Source organism: Nerophis lumbriciformis, linkage group LG08 (genome assembly GCF_033978685.3).
Source record: "Nerophis lumbriciformis linkage group LG08, RoL_Nlum_v2.1, whole genome shotgun sequence".
Lineage (NCBI taxonomy): Eukaryota > Metazoa > Chordata > Actinopteri > Syngnathiformes > Syngnathidae > Nerophis > Nerophis lumbriciformis.
In genome coordinates, this window is record NC_084555.2 from 55218641 (window position 1) to 55236556 (window position 17916).

Here is a 17916-nt window from a genome sequence, read left to right on the forward strand (position 1 = left end):
TGACATCATCGTCCTGTGACATCATCACTCCTCATTTATGTAACAAACATGCAAAAGATGGAATATGAGCAGGCGGACATTTATTATTGGACTGACTGAACACATTCCCTCGCACAGCAGCACGCCTTTAGTTGGAAAAGACGTCATGCAGCTTCAACATCTCACATTAAAGCTGATATTCATAAACAGAACAAGGTGATATTTGTACATGAAAAAGCTGATTTTTGCATATGGAAAAAGCGGGTATTTTATATGAAAAAAGTTATACTTATATATGGACAAAGATTATATTTGTACATGCAAAAAGAGGGTCTTATATATGAAAAAAAAAGTGATATTTATATATGAAAAAAGCTGATTTTTGTATATGGAATAAGCGGATATTTTATATGAAAAAAGTGATATTTATATATGGAAAGAGGTGATATTCATATATGGAAAAACCTGATATTCATAAATGGAAACAGGTAAGATTTATATATAAATTAAAGCTGCAAGCAGCATTGGTCGGGCCCGCGTATTTGGCAGGTGCTAGTCCTAAGTGTCCCAATACTTTTGTCCAGTTTTAGTAGTACGTGTCCCAATACTTTTGCCCAGTTTTTGTCATAAGTGTCCCAATACTTTTGTCCAGTTTACGTTCCAAGTGTCCCAATACTTTTGTCCAGTTATAGTCCTAAGTGTCCCAAAACTTTTGTCCAGTATTAGTCCTAAGTGTCCCGATACTTTTGTCAAGTTGTAGTCCTAAGTGTCCCAATACTTTTGTCCAGTGTAAGTGTCCCAATACTTTTGTCCAGTTTTCGTCCTAAGTGTCCCAATACTTTTGTCCAGTGGTATTCCTAAGTGTCCCAATACTTTTGTGCAGTGTAAGTGTCCCAATACTTTTGTCCAGTGTTAGTCCCAAGTGTACCAATATTTTTGTCCAGTTTTACGTTCCAAGTGTCCCAATACTTTTGTCCAGTTATAGTCCTAAGTGTCCCAAAACTTTTGTCCAGTATTAGTCCTAAGTGTCCCGATACTTTTGTCAAGTTGTAGTCCTAAGTGTCCCAATACTTTTGTCCAGTGTAAGTGTCCCAATACTTTTGTCCAGTTTTCGTCCTAAGTGTCCCAATACTTTTGTCCAGCGGTATTCCTAAGTGTCCCAATACTTTTGTGCAGTGTAAGTGTCCCAATAATTTTGTCCAGTTTTGGTCATAAGTGTCCCAATACTTTTGTCCAGTGGTAGTCATAAGTGTCCCAATACTTTTGTCCAGTGTTAGTCCCAAGTGTCCCAATATTTTTGTCCAGTTTACGTTCCAAGTGTCCCACCACTTTTGTCCAGTTATAGTCCTAAGTGTCCCAAAACTTTTGTCCAGTATTAGTCCTAAGTGTCCCGATACTTTTGTCAAGTTGTAGTCCAAAGTGTCCCAATACTTTTGTCCAGTGTAAGTGTCCAAATACTTTTGTCCAGTTTTCGTCCTAAGTGTCCCAATACTTTTGTCCAGTGGTATTCCTAAGTGTCCCAATACTTTTGTGCAGTGTAAGTGTCCCAATACTTTTGTCCAGTATTAGTCCCAAGTGTACCAATATTTTTGTCCAGTTTACGTTCCAAGTGTCCCAACACTTTTGTCCAGTTATAGTCCTAAGTGTCCCAAAACTTTTGTCCAGTATTAGTCCTAAGTGTCCCGATACTTTTGTCAAGTTGTAGTCCTAAGTGTCCCAATACTTTTGTCCAGTGTAAGTGTCCCAATACTTTTGTCCAGTTTTCGTCCTAAGTGTCCCAATACTTTTGTCCAGTGGTATTCCTAAGTGTCCCAATACTTTTGTGCAGTGTTAGTCCCAAGTGTACCAATATTTTTGTCCAGTTTTACGTTCCAAGTGTCCCAATACTTTTGTCCAGTTATAGTCCTAAGTGTCCCAAAACTTTTGTCCAGTATTAGTCCTAAGTGTCCCGATACTTTTGTCAAGTTGTAGTCCTAAGTGTCCCAATACTTTTGTCCAGTGTAAGTGTCCCAATACTTTTGTCCAGTTTTCGTCCTAAGTGTCCCAATACTTTTGTCCAGCGGTATTCCTAAGTGTCCCAATACTTTTGTGCAGTGTAAGTGTCCCAATACTTTTGTCCAGTGTTAGTCCCAAGTGTCCCAATATTTTTGTCCAGTTTACGTTCCAAGTGTCCCAATACTTTTGTCCAGTTATAGTCCTAAGTGTCCCAAAACTTTTGTCCAGTATTAGTCCTAAGTGTCCCGATACTTTTGTCAAGTTGTAGTCCTAAGTGTCCCAATACTTTTGTCCAGTGTAAGTGTCCCAATACTTTTGTCCAGTTTTCGTCCTAAGTGTCCCAATACTTTTGTCCAGTGGTATTCCTAAGTGTCCCAATACTTTTGTGCAGTGTAAGTGTCCCAATACTTTTGTCCAGTGCTAGTCCCAAGTGTCCCAATATTTTTGTCCAGTTATAGTCCTAAGTGTCCCAAAACGTTTGTCCAGTATTAGTCCTAAGTGTCCCGATACTTTTGTCAAGTTGTAGTCCTAAGTGTCCCACTACTTTTGTCCAGTGTAAGTGTCCCAATACTTTTGTCCAGTTTTCGTCCTAAGTGTCCCAATACCTTTGTCCAGTGGTATTCCTAAGTGTCCCAATACTTTTGTGCAGTGTAAGTGTCCCAATACTTTTGTCCAGTGCTAGTCCCAAGTGTCCCAATATTTTTGTCCAGTTATAGTCCTAAGTGTCCCAAAACGTTTGTCCAGTATTAGTCCTAAGTGTCCCGATACTTTTGTCAAGTTGTAGTCCTAAGTGTCCCACTACTTTTGTCCAGTGTAAGTGTCCCAATACTTTTGTCCAGTTTTCGTCCTAAGTGTCCCAATACTTTTGTCCAGTGGTATTCCTAAGTGTCCCAATACTTTTGTGCAGTGTAAGTGTCCCAATACTTTTGTCCAGTGTTAGTCCCAAGTGTCCCAATATTTTTGTCCAGTTTACGTTCCAAGTGTCCCAATACTTTTGTCCAGTTATAGTCCTAAGTGTCCCAAAACTTTTGTCCAGTATTAGTCCTAAGTGTCCCGATACTTTTGTCAAGTTGTAGTCCTAAGTGTCCCAATACTTTTGTCCAGTGTAAGTGTCCAAATACTTTTGTCCAGTTTTGGTCATAAGTGTCCCAATACTTTTGTCCAGTGGTAGTCATAAGTGTCCCAATACTTTTGTCAAGTGTTAGTCCCAAGTGTCCCAATATTTTTGTCCAGTTTACGTTCCAAGTGTCCCAACACTTTTGTCCAGTTATAGTCCTAAGTGTCCCAAAACTTTTGTCCAGTATTAGTCCTAAGTGTCCCGATACTTTTGTCAAGTTGTAGTCCTAAGTGTCCCAATACTTTTGTCCAGTGTAAGTGTCCCAATACTTTTGTCCAGTTTTCGTCCTAAGTGTCCCAATACTTTTGTCCAGCAATATTCCTAAGTGTCCCAATACTTTTGTGCAATGTAAGTGTCCCAATACTTTTGTCCAGTTTTGGTCATAAGTGTCCCAATACTTTTGTCCAGTGGTAGTCATAAGTGTCCCAATACTTTTGTCAAGTTTTCGTGCTATGTGTCCCAATACTTTTGTCCAGTGGTAGTCATAAGTGTCCCAATACTTTTGTCTACTTTTAGTCCGAATTGTCCCAATACTTTTGTCTAGTGTACCTACCTTGTCTGCATTGTGTGGGCACGCTGGTGCTGCCTGCTTTTAAGCAGCCATCTTGAAAAAACAGCAGCATCAGCGCAGAGGATCTTTGAAGGGTCATGAAATCAAAACCGGAGCAGGTATCAAAACTCATTCGCCAACTTTTAATCAGAAGGGTTCAATCCTGTGTTAGTTTGAAGCCGAAACAACAAACGCGCTCAGAGGAGATAATGTTTGAAGAAAGGTGACCGGTTTTTACAAAAATTTAGTTTTGAAGGGGGAATAGCAAACTTCCTGTTGATTTTTGCTGGGGGTTGTCAATTTATGAAATGTAGGTCTAAGTTGTTTCATGTCTCTCCGACCTTCCCAGTGGGAGTTACAGGCAGTTTTGTCATTTTTTTCTTCCGAGGAGCAGTTTTTTCTGCGTTTTATTCAAAAATTGCGCTAAGCGCAATTTTTGAGATTTGGGGCTAGGTTTTTTTATAAGATCGCAATTTTTGCCAGTCCTGATGTGTGCGTTCAGTTTGGTGAGTTTTGAAGCGTGTTAAGGGGGTCAAATTACAGCTCAAAGAGGCAAAAGTGACTGTTTTTAGTACTTTTTTGTCTTGAAGGGGGAATTGCCAACTTCCTGTTGATTTTAGCCTGACAATGTACTATTATGAAATGTAGGTCTAAGTCAGACCTACATAGAGCTTTTTGTTTCATGTCTCTCCGACCTTTCTAGTGAGAGTTACAGGGAGTCTAGTTGTTTTTTTTCCTAGGGGGCGCTAGAGCGCAATTTTGAGTTTTGTGGTTCGGTTTTTTAAAAAAAAGGCAATTTTCGCAGGTCCTGATGTGTGGGTCAAATATGGTGAGTTTTGAAGCATGTTAAGGGGGTCAAATTAGTGCTCAAAGAGGCAAAAGTTACTGTTTTTAGTACTTTTTTGTCTTGAAGGGGGAATTGCCAACTTCCTGTTGATTTTAGCCCAACAATGTACAATTATGAAATGTAGGTCTAAGTCAGACCTACATAGAGATTTTTGTTTCATGTCTTTCCGACTTTTCCAGTGGGAGTTACAGGCAGTTTTGTCATTTTTTTCTTCCGAGGAGCAGTTTTTTTCTGCGTTTTATTCAAAAATTGCGCTAGAGCGCAATTTTGAGATTTGGGGTTAAGTTTTTTATAAGATCGCAATTTTTGCCAGTCCTGATGTGTGCGTTCAGTTTGGTGAGTTTTGAAGCGTGTTAAGGGGGTCAAATTACAGCTCAAAGAGGCAAAAGTTACTGTTTTTAGTACTTTTTTGTCTTGAAGGGGGAATTGCCAACTTCCTGTTGATTTTAGCCCAAAAATTTACTATAATGAAATATAGGTCTAAGTCAGACCTACATAGAGGTTTTTGTTTCATGTCTCTCCGACCTTTCTAGTGAGAGTTACAGGGAGTCTAGTTTTTGTTTTTTTCCTAGGGGGCGCTAGAGCGCAATTTTGAGTTTTGTGGTTCGTTTTTTTTTTAAAAAGGCAATTTTCGCAGGTCCTGATGTGTGAGTTTTGAAGCATGTTAAGTGGGTCAAATTACAGTTTAATGTGGCGGCGGAAGAATAAAGAATAAAGAATAAAACCTTACAAATTCAATAGGTCCTTATGGCCCATTGCATAAGGACTCCCAAAGGGAGTCCTTATGCAATGGGCCATGCGGGCCCTAATAAAGATCATATTTGTGTATGAAAAAAGCTGATATTTGCAAAAAAATGTAAGTTTCTCAGTGTGAACATGACATATCTTGTCTTTGTAGTCTATTCAATTGAATATAAGTTGAAAAGGATTTGTTGTATTCTCTTTTTATTCACCATTTACACAACGTGACAACTTCACTGCTTTTGGCTTTCTGTAGTTTATTGCTATTAATTTCGCATCCCAAAATGATCGATTTACTCCACATAGCGACCACTGATATCAGAATGTGCTGCAATGATGAACGATGTTGATAAACGTCGTCTCAGTTGTTATTGTTTACTCTTTTGAAGACAAAACTTGCTAAGATGAATATTTGTTTACTTGTTATCAGTCGTGTGAATGTTGTCTGTCTATCTGTGTTGTCCAGGGTGTACCCGGCGTTCCGCCCGAATGCAGCTGGGATAGGCTCCAGCATCCCCCACGACCCCGAAAGGGACAAGCGGTAGAAAATGGATGGATGGATGGATGTTATCAGTTGCTTTCTTGCATTATATTTAGGTTCCTAATATAATAACACAATCATGTCTTACATTTGATTGCGCTGGTGTACCTAATGAAGTGGCCAGGAAGTGAGCGCATGAAGAAGTTTTGTCTGGCAAAGATGGCCGACGCGCAAACAACCCGCCCTACGGGATTCGGCGACGAGCGGCTTATCGCGAGGAAGAAAAACAGAACAAGTCACCCAATTGAAAACCATCAGAAGGTGCTTTGAAAAACAAAAAAACAAAAAAAAAAGATGGCGCTGACGGCGAGACAGCGCCATCAATTGACTTCTTTTTTTTTTTATCAGCGCGCAGGCGTGATGCATTAGCACGATCAACATGCAAAACAACACCCGGGCCATACGTCTTCCGACGTGAACTGGCCTAATTGTTTGCCGCTCACGGAAAAGGAGGCGGGGCCACAGAGGCCTGCCGTGTGACCCACGCCTTAATGAACACATTAATAAGACGCTCCCTGCTGATTACTCAACAATTTCTTCATCATTTGGCCAAAATAAGTGTTTAACTCACTGTAAAAACAACTTTGTGCAAGGTTATAGATGCATTTAAGGACAGAAAACACTACATTTTTAGGTTTCAATGTAATGTTTTTTTTCACAGAATCATACTTAAGTGTTCAGAACAGACCCTGAAGGCCTCACCACAAGTTTGTAGCTATGGTTCCTTAATAGCGCAGGTCGTAACCGTGCCATAAAAAGCAGTCGCTATCAGAGCCTCATTTGGGTGCTAAAAGAATGCATGAGCACATTAGACGCTCCTTTTAATGTTATTGCCCATCTAAACACCACAACGGCACACACACACACACACACACACACACACACACACGCACACACACACACACACACACACACACACACACACACACACACACACACACACACACACACACACACACACACACGCACACACACACACACACAACACAACACTTCATTATGCACTTGTAACCGTAGTGATGCTTAGTGAGTGCGTGGCACACACACTACCTGTCTTGACTCTGCACTGACCTCAAAATGGTGCAATCTGCTGATTCACAAAAGTCATTACATTTGATTTGCTAACAACATTAATAGCGAGCAGATAAATACACAGGGATACAGGTAAAAGCCAGTAAATTAGAATATTTTGAAAAACTTGATTTATTTCAGGAATTGCATTCAAAGGGTGTAACTTGTACATTATATTTATTCATTGCACACAGACTGATGCATTCAAATGTTTATTTCATTTAATTTTGATGATTTGAAGTGGCAACAAATGAAAATCCAAAAATTCCGTGTGTCACAAAATTAGAATATTACTTAAGGCTAATACAAAAAAGGGATTTTTAGAAATGTTGGCCAACTGAAAAGTATGAAAATGAAAAATATGAGCATGTACAATACTCAATACTTGGTTGGAGCTCCTTTTGCCTCAATTACTGCGTTAATGCGGCGTGGCATGGAGTCGATGAGTTTCTGGCACTGCTCAGGTGTTATGAGAGCCCAGGTTGCTCTGATAGTGGCCTTCAACTCTTCTGCGTTTTTGGGTCTGGCATTCTGCATCTTCCTTTTCACAATACCCCACAGACTTTCTATGGGGCTAAGGTCAGGGGAGTTGGCGGGCCAATTTAGAACAGAAATACCATGGTCCATAAACCAGGCACGGGTAGATTTTGCGCTGTGTGCAGGCGCCAAGTCCTGCTGGAACTTGAAATCTCCATCTCCATAGAGCAGGTCAGCAGCAGGAAGCATGAAGTGCTCTAAAACTTGCTGGTAGACGGCTGCGTTGACCCTGGATCTCAGGAAACAGAGTGGACCGACACCAGCAGATGACATGGCACCCCAAACCATCACTGATGGTGGAAACTTTACACTAGACTTCAGGCAACGTGGATCCTGTGCCTCTCCTGTCTTCCTCCAGACTCTGGGACCTCGATTTCCAAAGGAAATGCAAAATTTGCATGGTTGGGTGATGGTTTGGGGTGCCATGTCATCTGCTGGTGTCGGTCCACTCTGTTTCCTGAGATCCAGGGTCAACGCAGCCGTCTACCAGCAAGTTTTAGAGCACTTCATGCTTCCTGCTGCTGACCTGCTCTATGGAGATGGAGATTTCAAGTTCCAACAGGACTTGGCGCCTGCACACAGCGCAAAATCTACCCGTGCCTGGTTTACGGACCATGGTATTTCTGTTCTAAATTGGCCCGCCAACTCCCCTGACCTTAGCCCCATAGACAATCTCTGGGGTATTGTGAAAAGGAAGATGCAGAATGCCAGACCCAAAAACGCAGAAGAGTTGAAGGCCACTATCAGAGCAACCTGGGCTCTCATAACACCTGAGCAGTGCCAGAAACTCATCGACTCCATGCCACGCCGCATTAACGCAGTAATTGAGGCAAAAGGAGCTCCAACCAAGTATTGAGTATTGTACATGCTCATATTTTTCATTTTCATACTTTTCAGTTGGCCAACATTTCTAAAAATCCCTTTTTTGTATTAGCCTTAAGTAATATTCTAATTTTGTGACACACGGAATTTTGGGTTTTCATTTGTTGCCACTTCAAATCATCAAAATTAAATGAAATAAACATTTGAATGCATCAGTCTGTGTGCAATGAATAAATATAATGTACAAGTTACACCTTTTGAATGCAATTACTGAAATAAATCAAGTTTTTCAAAATATTCTAATTTACTGGCTTTTACCTGTATATTTTTTTTAAACAAATAGCTCTGCAGAAAATTTGAAACGTACAACTCTAGTCTAGTTTTTTCTCATAAATAGTGGGATAATGCCAGGGGGGGCGCGTTTGACCCTGGGGAACATGCTTTATCAGTATCATGCGGTTTTTTACTACAAACCCCCCTTTGAAAAGCTTGCACTACACTGTAAAAAAAAATCCAATTTTTATGGTAAATGTACTGTAAATCTCTACTGTAATTTTACTTTTTTTTTTTAAATAGTTTAAAGAATTAAAGACATTATCTGTAAATAAACAATCCGCCTGTTATTTTAAGTAATATGCCAGTAATGACAAACTATGTATATTTCTATTTTTTTTTACAGAAAAATACCAAATTAATTGTACATAGCATTTTCTGTTTTCTTAAATTACTTTCAAATTCATGTAAAATTAAAGCTGCAAGCAGCGTTGGTCGGGCCCGCGTATTTGGCAGGTGCTAGTCCTAAGTGTCCCAATACTTTTGTCAAGTTTTAGTCCCAAGTGTCCCAATACTTTTGTCAAGTTGTAGTCTTAAGTGTCCCAATACTTTTGGCCAGTGTAGGTGTCCCAATACTTTTGTCCAGTGGTAGTCCTAAGTGTCCCAATACTTTTGTCCAGTTTTAGTCCTAAGTGTCCCAATACTTTTGTCAAGTAGTTGCCATAAGTGTCCCAATACTTTTGTCCAGTGTAAGTGTCCCAATACTTTTGTCCAGTGGTAGTCCTAAGTGTCCCAATACTTTTGTCCAGTTTTAGTCCTAAGTGTCCCAATACTTTTGTCCAGTTTTAGTCCTAAGTGTCCCAATACTTTTGTCAAGTAGTTGCCATAAGTGTCCCAATACTTTTGTCCAGTGTAAGTGTCCCAATACTTTTGTCCAGTTTTAGTCCTAAGTGTCCCAATACTTTTGTCAAGTAGTTGCCATAAGTGTCCCAATACTTTTGTCCAGTGTAGGTGTCCCAATACTTTTGTCCAGTGGTAGTCCTAAGTGTCCCAATACTTTTGTCAAGTTTTAGTCCCAAGTGTCCCAATACTTTTGTCAAGTAGTTGCCATAAGTGTCCCAATACTTTTGTCCAGTGTAAGTGTCCCAATACTTTTGTCCAGTTTTCGTCCTAAGTGTCCCAATACTTTTGTCCAGTTTTAGTCCTAAGTGTCCCAATACTTTTGTCAAGTAGTTGCCATAAGTGTCCCAATACTTTTGTCCAGTGTAAGTGTCCCAATACTTTTGTCCAGTTTTCGTCCTAAGTGTCGCAATACTTTTGTTCAGTGGTATTCGTAAGTGTCCCAATATTTTTTTTCCAGTGTAAGTGTCCCAATACTTTTGTTCAGTTTTCGTCATAAGTGTCCCAATACTTTTGTCTACTTGTAGACCGAATTGTCCCAATACTTTTGTTTAGTGTGCCTTCTTGAAAAAAGAGCAGCATCAGCGCAGCGGCTCTTTGAAGGGTCATAAAATCAAAACCGGAGCCGGTATTAAAACTCTTTCCATAACTTTTAATCAAAAGGGTTCCATCTCTCTCCTGTGTTAGTTTGAAGCCGACAAACACGCTCAGAGGAGATAATGTTTGAAGAAAGGTGACCGGTTTTTACAAAAATGTTGTGTTGAAGGGGGAATAGCAAACTTCCTGTAGATTTTTGCTGGGGGTTGTCAATTTATGAAATGTAGGTCTAAGTCAGACCTACGGAGAGGTTTTTGTTTCATGTCTCTCCGACCTTCCCAGTGGGAGTTACAGGCAGTTTTGTCATTTTTTTCTTCCGAGGAGCAGTTTTTTCTCCGTTTTATTCAAAAATTGCTCTAGAGCGCAATTTTTAAATTTGGGGTTAGGTTTTTATATTAGATCGCAATTTTTGCCAGTCCTGATGTGTGCGTTCAGTTTGGTGAGTTTTGAAGCGTGTTAAGGGGGTCAAATTACAGCTCAAAGAGGCAAAAGTTACTGTTTTTACTCAAATTTAGTGTTGAAGGGGGAATAGCAAACTTCCTGTAGATTTTTGGCCGAGGAAATAAATTAATTAAATTTAAGTCTGAGTAGGACCTACATAGAGGTTTTTGTTTCATGTCTCTACAACATTCGTACTGGGAGTTATAAGCAGTTTTTTTTCTAGGGGGCGCTAGAGCGCAATTTTGAGTTTTGGGGTATGGTGAGTTTTGAAGCATGCTAAGGGGGTCAAATTACAGTGCAAAGTTAAAGTTAAAAGTTAAAGTACCAATGATTGTCACACACACACTAGGTGTGGAGAAATTATTTTCTGCATTTGACCCATCACCCTTGTTCACCCCCCTGGGAGGTGAGGGGAGCAGTGGGCAGCAGCGGTGGCCGCGCCCGGGAATCAATTTTGGTGATTTAACCCCCAATTCCAACCCTTGATGCTGAGTGCCAAGCAGGGAGGTAATGGGTCCCATTTTTATAGTCTTTGGTATGACTCGGCCAAGGTTTGAACTCCCAACCTACCGATCTCAGGGCGGACACTCTAACCACTAGGCCACTGAGTAGGAAGAATAATAATAATAAAACCTTACAAATTCAATAGGTCCTTATGTCCCATTGCATAAGGACTCCCTTTGGGAGTCCTTATACAATGGGCCATGCGGGCCCTAATAATAAAACCTTACAAATTAAATAGGTCCTTATGTCCCATTGCATAAAGACTCCCTTTGGGAGTCCTTATACAATGGGCCATGCGGGCCCTAATAATAAAACCTTACAAATTCAATAGGTCCTTATGTCCCATTGCATAAGGACTCCCTTTGGGAGTCCTTATACAATGGGCCATGCGGGCCCTAATTATGTCCCATTGCATAAGGACTCCCTTTGGGAGTCCTTATACAATGGGCCATGCGGGCCCTAATTACAGTAATTATATTCCATTAAATATGTAGCTTGTTATATACAAGTCTGTGTCCATACTAACAATCTAACACAGGGGTGTCAAACTCAAATACAGAGTGGGCCCAAATGTAAAACTGAACAAAGCCGCGGGCCAACGTTGAACAAATTAACCTCTAACGAGCTGTCGTCACGTCCGCTTTTCATCCATTCTAACATCTTTCAGACCCAGTCACAAGATGTGTGCGGCTTCTGTACGCACACACGAGCGAATGCAACGCATACTTCATCAACATCGATACAGGTCACACTGAGGGTGACAGTATAAACAACTTTAACACTGTTAGAAATATACGCCACACTGTGAATCCACACCAAACAAGAATGACAAACACATTTTGGGAGAACATCCGCACCGTAACACAACATAAACACAACAGAACAAATACCCAGAATCCGGAATCTCGGAAGAGTTAGTGCTGCAAAGGGTTCTGGTTTGGTGTGGATTCACAGTGTGGCGTATAGTTCTAACAGTGTTAAAGTTTTTTATACTGTCACCCTCAGTGGCTGGCTAGCAGGCGTTTGGAAGACTCCCGGGACGATCGGCGGGCCAGCCTTAGTGTTAATTTGATATCGCCTCAAGGGCCAAGTGAAATTGGCCCGCGGGCCAGAGTTTGACACCCATGCTGTTGAATTGAGGATATTTTTCTGCGGAACTGTTTGCATCGTCACTTTATTAAAGGTGGTTGATCTTAATAATTTAGTAAAAATCTGTAAAATTACGATATTTTTTCCGCAAAACGTTTCCTGAAAATTTCTGTAAATATAATGTTTTTGATCATTATTTGGTTTACAACAGGGGTGCTCACACTTTTTCTGCAGGCGAGCTACTTTTCAATTGATCAAGTCGTGGGGATCTACCTCATTCATATATATCATTTATATTTACTTATTTATGAAATATACGTTTTTGTTAACAAGTTAAAGGTGTTTAATGATAATGCAAGCATGTATAACATAGTTAATATTGTTAATAAAGTAAAGGTGTTTAATGATAACACAAGAATGTTTAATACATATAGTTAATATTGTTAATAAATTAAAGGTGTTTAATGATAATACAAGTATGTTTAATACACATAGTTAATATTGTTAACAAGTTAAAGGTGTTTAAAGATAATACAAGCATGTTTAATACATATAGTTAATATTGTTAACAAGTTAAAGGTGTTTAAAGATAATACAATAATGTTTAATACATATAGTTAATATTGTTAACAAGTTAAGGTGTTTAAAGATAATGCAAGCATGTTTAACACATATAGTTAATATTGTTAACAAGTTAAAGGTGTTTAAAGATAATACAAGCATGTTTAATACATATAGTTAATATTGTTAACAAGTTAAAGGTGTTTAAAGATAATGCAAGCATGTTTAATACATATAGTTAATATTGTTAACAAGTTAAAGGTGTTTAAAGATAATGCAAGCATGTTTAACACATATAGTTAATATTGTTAACAAGTTAAAGGTGTTTAAAGATAATGCAAGCATGTTTAACACATATAGTTAATATTGTTAACAAGTTAAAGGTGTTTAATGATAATGCAAGCATGTTTAATACATATAGTTAATATTGTTAACAAGTTAAAGGTGTTTAAAGATAATACAAACATGTTTAACACATATAGTTATTATTGTTAACAAGTTAAAGGTGTTTAATGATAATACAAGCATGTTTAACACATATAGTTAATATTGTTAATAAGTTAAAGATGTTTAAAGATAATGCAAGCATGTTTAACACATATAGTTAATATTGTTAACAAGTTAAAGGTGTTTAATGATAATACAAGCATGTTTAATACATATAGTTAATATTGTTAACAAGTTAAAGGTGTTTAAAGATAATACAAGCATGTTTAACACATATAGTTAATATTGTTATCAAGTTAAAGGTGTTTAATGATAATAGAAGCATGTTTAACACATATAGTTAATATTGTTAACAAGTTAAAGGTGTTTAATGATAATGCAAGCATGTTTAACACATATAGTTAATATTGTTAACAAGTTAAAGGTGTTTAAAGATAATACAAGCATGTTTAACACATATAGATTCCTTTCTTTCATGAAGACAAGAATATAAGTTGGTGTATTACCTGATTCTGATGACTTGCATTGATTGGAATCAGACAGTGGTGCTAAAAACGTCCGCATTTTCGAATGGAGGAGAAAAAAAGTCCTCCTTTCTGTCCAATACCACATGAAAGTGGTTGGTTTTTGGCATCTTATTTGTCCAGCTTCCGTACTCCTTTGTATACACTTTACAAGAAATACATTGTCGGCAAACTCCGTAGCTTGCTAGCTTGTGCACGCCAGCTTTCTGAGACTCTTATTTTGTTAGCGCAACTGTGCAACTGTGCAGTCGGTCTTTGGAGTTTTGACGACAGGTACGGCGCCAGAGTCTGTTTCTCGCCTTCCAGTCGGTAATTTTAATGAGCTGGCAGCAGCCAGCGTCTTCTCAGGAGACTCCTCGGGTGCCGTGAATGTCAATCAAGTGACGGAAGTGACGTCATAGCGAAGACTTATGATCGCTCATTTTTAGGACTATTTTTTTAATGCCTGGCTGGTGATCGACTGACACACCCTCCGAGATCGACCGGTAGCTCGCGATCGACGTAATGAGCACCCCTGGTTTACAACGTTTTACTTTAATTTTATGGTTTTCGTTTGGCAGCCGTAAGCTGCCAGTAGATGACCGTTTTTTTAAAGTGTACAAAACGTGCTCATTGTAGCAAAGTATTTGGCCACCTGCCTTGACTCACACATTTTAATTTTCCTGAGGGAACTCTCCTGAAGGAATCAATAAAGTACTATCTATCTATCTATCTATCTATCTATCTATCTATCTATCTATTGTGGAGGATGCATATGTGTTTAAGAGTTATTTCTTTTTACATATCCATGTTTAGAGGATCTAGTACTTTTCCTTTGTATATTCTACCAGAGATCCGCCCGGAGTTCCTTAAGGCTCTGGATGCTGTGGGGCTGTCTTGGTTGACAAGACTCTGCAGCATCGCATGGACATCGGGGGCGGTACCTCTGGATTGGCAGACCGGGGTGGTGGTTCCTCTCTTTAAGAAGGGGAACCGGAGGGTGTGTTCCAACTATCGTGGGATCACACTCCTCAGCCTTCCCGGTAAGGTCTATTCAGGTGTACTGGAGAGGAGGCTACGCCGGATAGTCGAACCTCGGATTCAGGAGGAACAGTGTGGTTTTCGTCCTGGTCGTGGAACTGTGGACCAGCTCTATACTCTCGGCAGGGTCCTTGAGGGTGCATGGGAGTTTGCCCAACCAGTCTACATGTGCTTTGTGGACTTGGAGAAGGCATTCGACCGTGTACCCCGGGAAGTCCTGTGGGGAGTGCTCAGAGAGTATGGGGTATCTGACTGTGGCGGTCCGCTCCCTGTATGATCAGTGTCAGAACTTGGTCCGCATTGCCGGCAGTAAGTCGGACACGTTTCCAGTGAGGGTTGGACTCCTTTGTCACCGATTCTGTTCATAACCTTTATGGACAGAATTTCTAGGCGCAGTCAGGGCGTTGAGGGGATCTGGTTTGGTGGCTGCAGGATTAGGTCTCTGCTATTTGCAGATGATGTGGTCCTGATGGCTTCCTCCGGCCAAGATCTTCAGCTCTCACTGGATCGGTTCGCAGCCGAGTGTGAAGCGACTGGGATGGGAATCAGCACCTCCAAGTCCGAGTCCATGGTTCTCTCCCGGAAAAGGGTGGAGTGCCATCTCCGGGTTGGGGAGGAGACCCTGCCCCAAGTGGAGGAGTTCAAGTACCTCAGAGTCTTGTTCACGAGTGGGGGAAGAGTGGATCGTGAGATCGACAGGCGGATCGGTGCGGTGTCTTCAGTAATGCGGACGCTGTATCGATCCGTTGTGGTGAAGAAGGAGCTGAGCCGGAAGGCAAAGCTCTCGATTTACCGGCCGATCTACGTTCCCATCCTCACCTATGGTCATGAGCTTTGGGTCATGACCGAAAGGACAAGATCACGGGTACAAGCGGCCGAAATGAGTTTCCTCCGCCGGGTGGCGGGGCTCTCCCTTAGAGATAGGGTGAGAAGCTCTGTCATTCGGGGGGAGCTCAAAGTAAAGCCGCTGCTCCTCCACATGGAGAGGAGCCAGATGAGGTGGTTCGGGCATCTGGTCAGGATGCCACCCGAACGCCTCCCTTGGAAGGTGTTTCGGGCACGTCCGACCGGTAGGAGGCCACGGGGAAGACCCAGGACACGCTGGGAAGACTATGTCTCCCGGCTGGCCTGGGAACGCCTCGGGATCCCCCGGCAGGAGCTGGACGAAGTGGCTGGGGAGAGGGAAGTCTGGGTTTCCCTGCTTAAGCTGCTGCCCCCGCGACCCGACCTCGGATAAGCGGAAGAAGATGGATGGATGGATGGATATTCTACCAGTCTCTCTTTGTCTTCAGATTGTCTGTTTAGTGTCTTAAACCATCAGGAATGTGAAACCAAACCCCCAAATCTTCCTTATCAGTGTTGCGAGGGTGAAGGGGGGATGTGGGGGCTTTCTTTGTGTGCAAGAAGTGGTCGGCCGCAAACATCACTGAACTTTTTCCCCCCATCAACTCACTCACAGGATAAGCCGTGTTGTTTTTATTTCACTTTTCCATTAAAGTCTGCGGCAGATAAAAAAAGGCTACACGGCGACAACGAGGCGACGCACAAGAAAAGGACGGACGTGAGCGGCCTGACCAAGCGTCTCGCGAAGAGCGTCTGCCGCTTGCGAGATTATTAATGGGCTGTCATCAGACCTCAGAGGAACACCTAATCCTCCGCTTCCGGACTACAAATCATTCCATTAATTCCTCCAGCGTCCACGTCGCTAACCTCCCTCCACCGCTCTTCGTCGGGGTGAAGGTTTGTCCTGATTAGGCCACTCTCTTTTATCGCTGGCTCCGCAGTGAGGCCAAATGAGAGCTCCAAACACTTTTTTGTTCTTGCCAATATCTACTTCCTTTCTGCTGGAACATGGATGAGGTGTGCAAGGTATATACCAGGGGTCGGCAACCTTTACCAGTCAAAGAGCCATTTTGACCAGTTTCACAAATTAAAGATGACAATGGGAGCCACAAACACAACAGGACAAATACCCAGAATCCCATGCAGCCCTAACTCTTCCGGGCTACATTATACACCCCCGCTTCCTAAACCCCGCCGAACTCAACCGACGCACAGGGTGGGGGGGGAGGGGGGGTTGATATGTATTATCGTATTATTTTCGGGTCTCCCTATGTCTAGCATTAAAAGACTACAGTTGGTACAAAATGCGGCTGCTAGACTTTTGACAAGAACAAGAAAGTTTGATCATATTACGCCTATACTGGCTCACCTGCACTGGCTTCCTGTGCACTTAAGATGTGACTTTAAGGTTTTACTACTTACGTATAAAATACTACACGGTCTAGCTCCGTCCTATTTTGTCGATTGCATTGTACCATATGTCCCGGCAAGAAATCTGCGTTCAAAGAACTCCGGCTTATTAGTGATTCCCAGAGCCCAAAAAAAGTCTGCGGGCTATAGAGCGTTTTCTATTGGGGCTCCAGTACTATGGAATGCCCTCCCGGTAACAATTAGAGATGCTACCTCAGTAGAAGCATTTAAGTCCCATCTTAAAACTCATTTGTATACTCTAGCCTTTAAATAGCCCCCCTGTTAGACCAGTTGATCTGCCGTTTCTTTTCTTTTCTCCTCTGCTCCCCTTTTCCTTGTGGAGGGGGGGGGGGGCACAGGTCCGGTGGCCATGGATGAAGTGCTGGCTGTCCAGAGTCGGGACCCGGGGTGGACCGCTCGCCTGTGCATCGGCTGGGAACATCTCTGCGCTGCTGACCAGTCTCCGATCGGGATGGTGTCCTGCTGACCCGACTATGGACTGGACTCTTACTATTATGTTGGATCCACTATGGACTGGACTCTCACTATTATGTTGGATCCACTATGGACTGGACTCTCACTATTATGTTAGATCCACTATGGACTGGACTCTCACACTATTATGTTAGATCCACTATGGACTGGACTCTTACTATTATGTTGGATCCACTATGGACTGGACTCTCACTATTATGTTGGATCCACTATGGACTGGACTCTCACTATTATGTTAGATCCACTATGGACTGGACTCTCACACTATTATGTTAGATCCACTATGGACTGGACTCTTACTATTATGTTAGATCCACTATGGACTGGACTCTCACAATATTATGTCAGACCCACTCGACATCCATTGCTTTCGGTCTCCCCTAGAGGGGGGGGGGGGTTACCCACATATGCGGTCCTCTCCAAGGTTTCTCATAGTCATTCACATCGACGTCCCACTGGGGTGAGTTTTTCCTTGCCCTTATGTGGGCTTTGTACCGAGGATGTCGTTGTGGCTTGTGCAGCCCTTTGAGACACTTGTGATTTAGGGCTATATAAATAAACATTGATTGATTGATTGATGTGAGGGAGCAGGGTTGGGGTAGGGGCGGGGTT

General features: G+C 41.6%; 1 protein-coding gene across 1 annotated transcript in view; it reads right to left on the reverse strand.

Annotated features, from left to right (window-relative positions):
* The window catches only part of grin3ba (glutamate receptor, ionotropic, N-methyl-D-aspartate 3Ba), a 494405-nt gene that overhangs the window by 66036 nt on the left and 410453 nt on the right, over positions 1 to 17916 (reverse strand). The window lies entirely within an intron of this gene.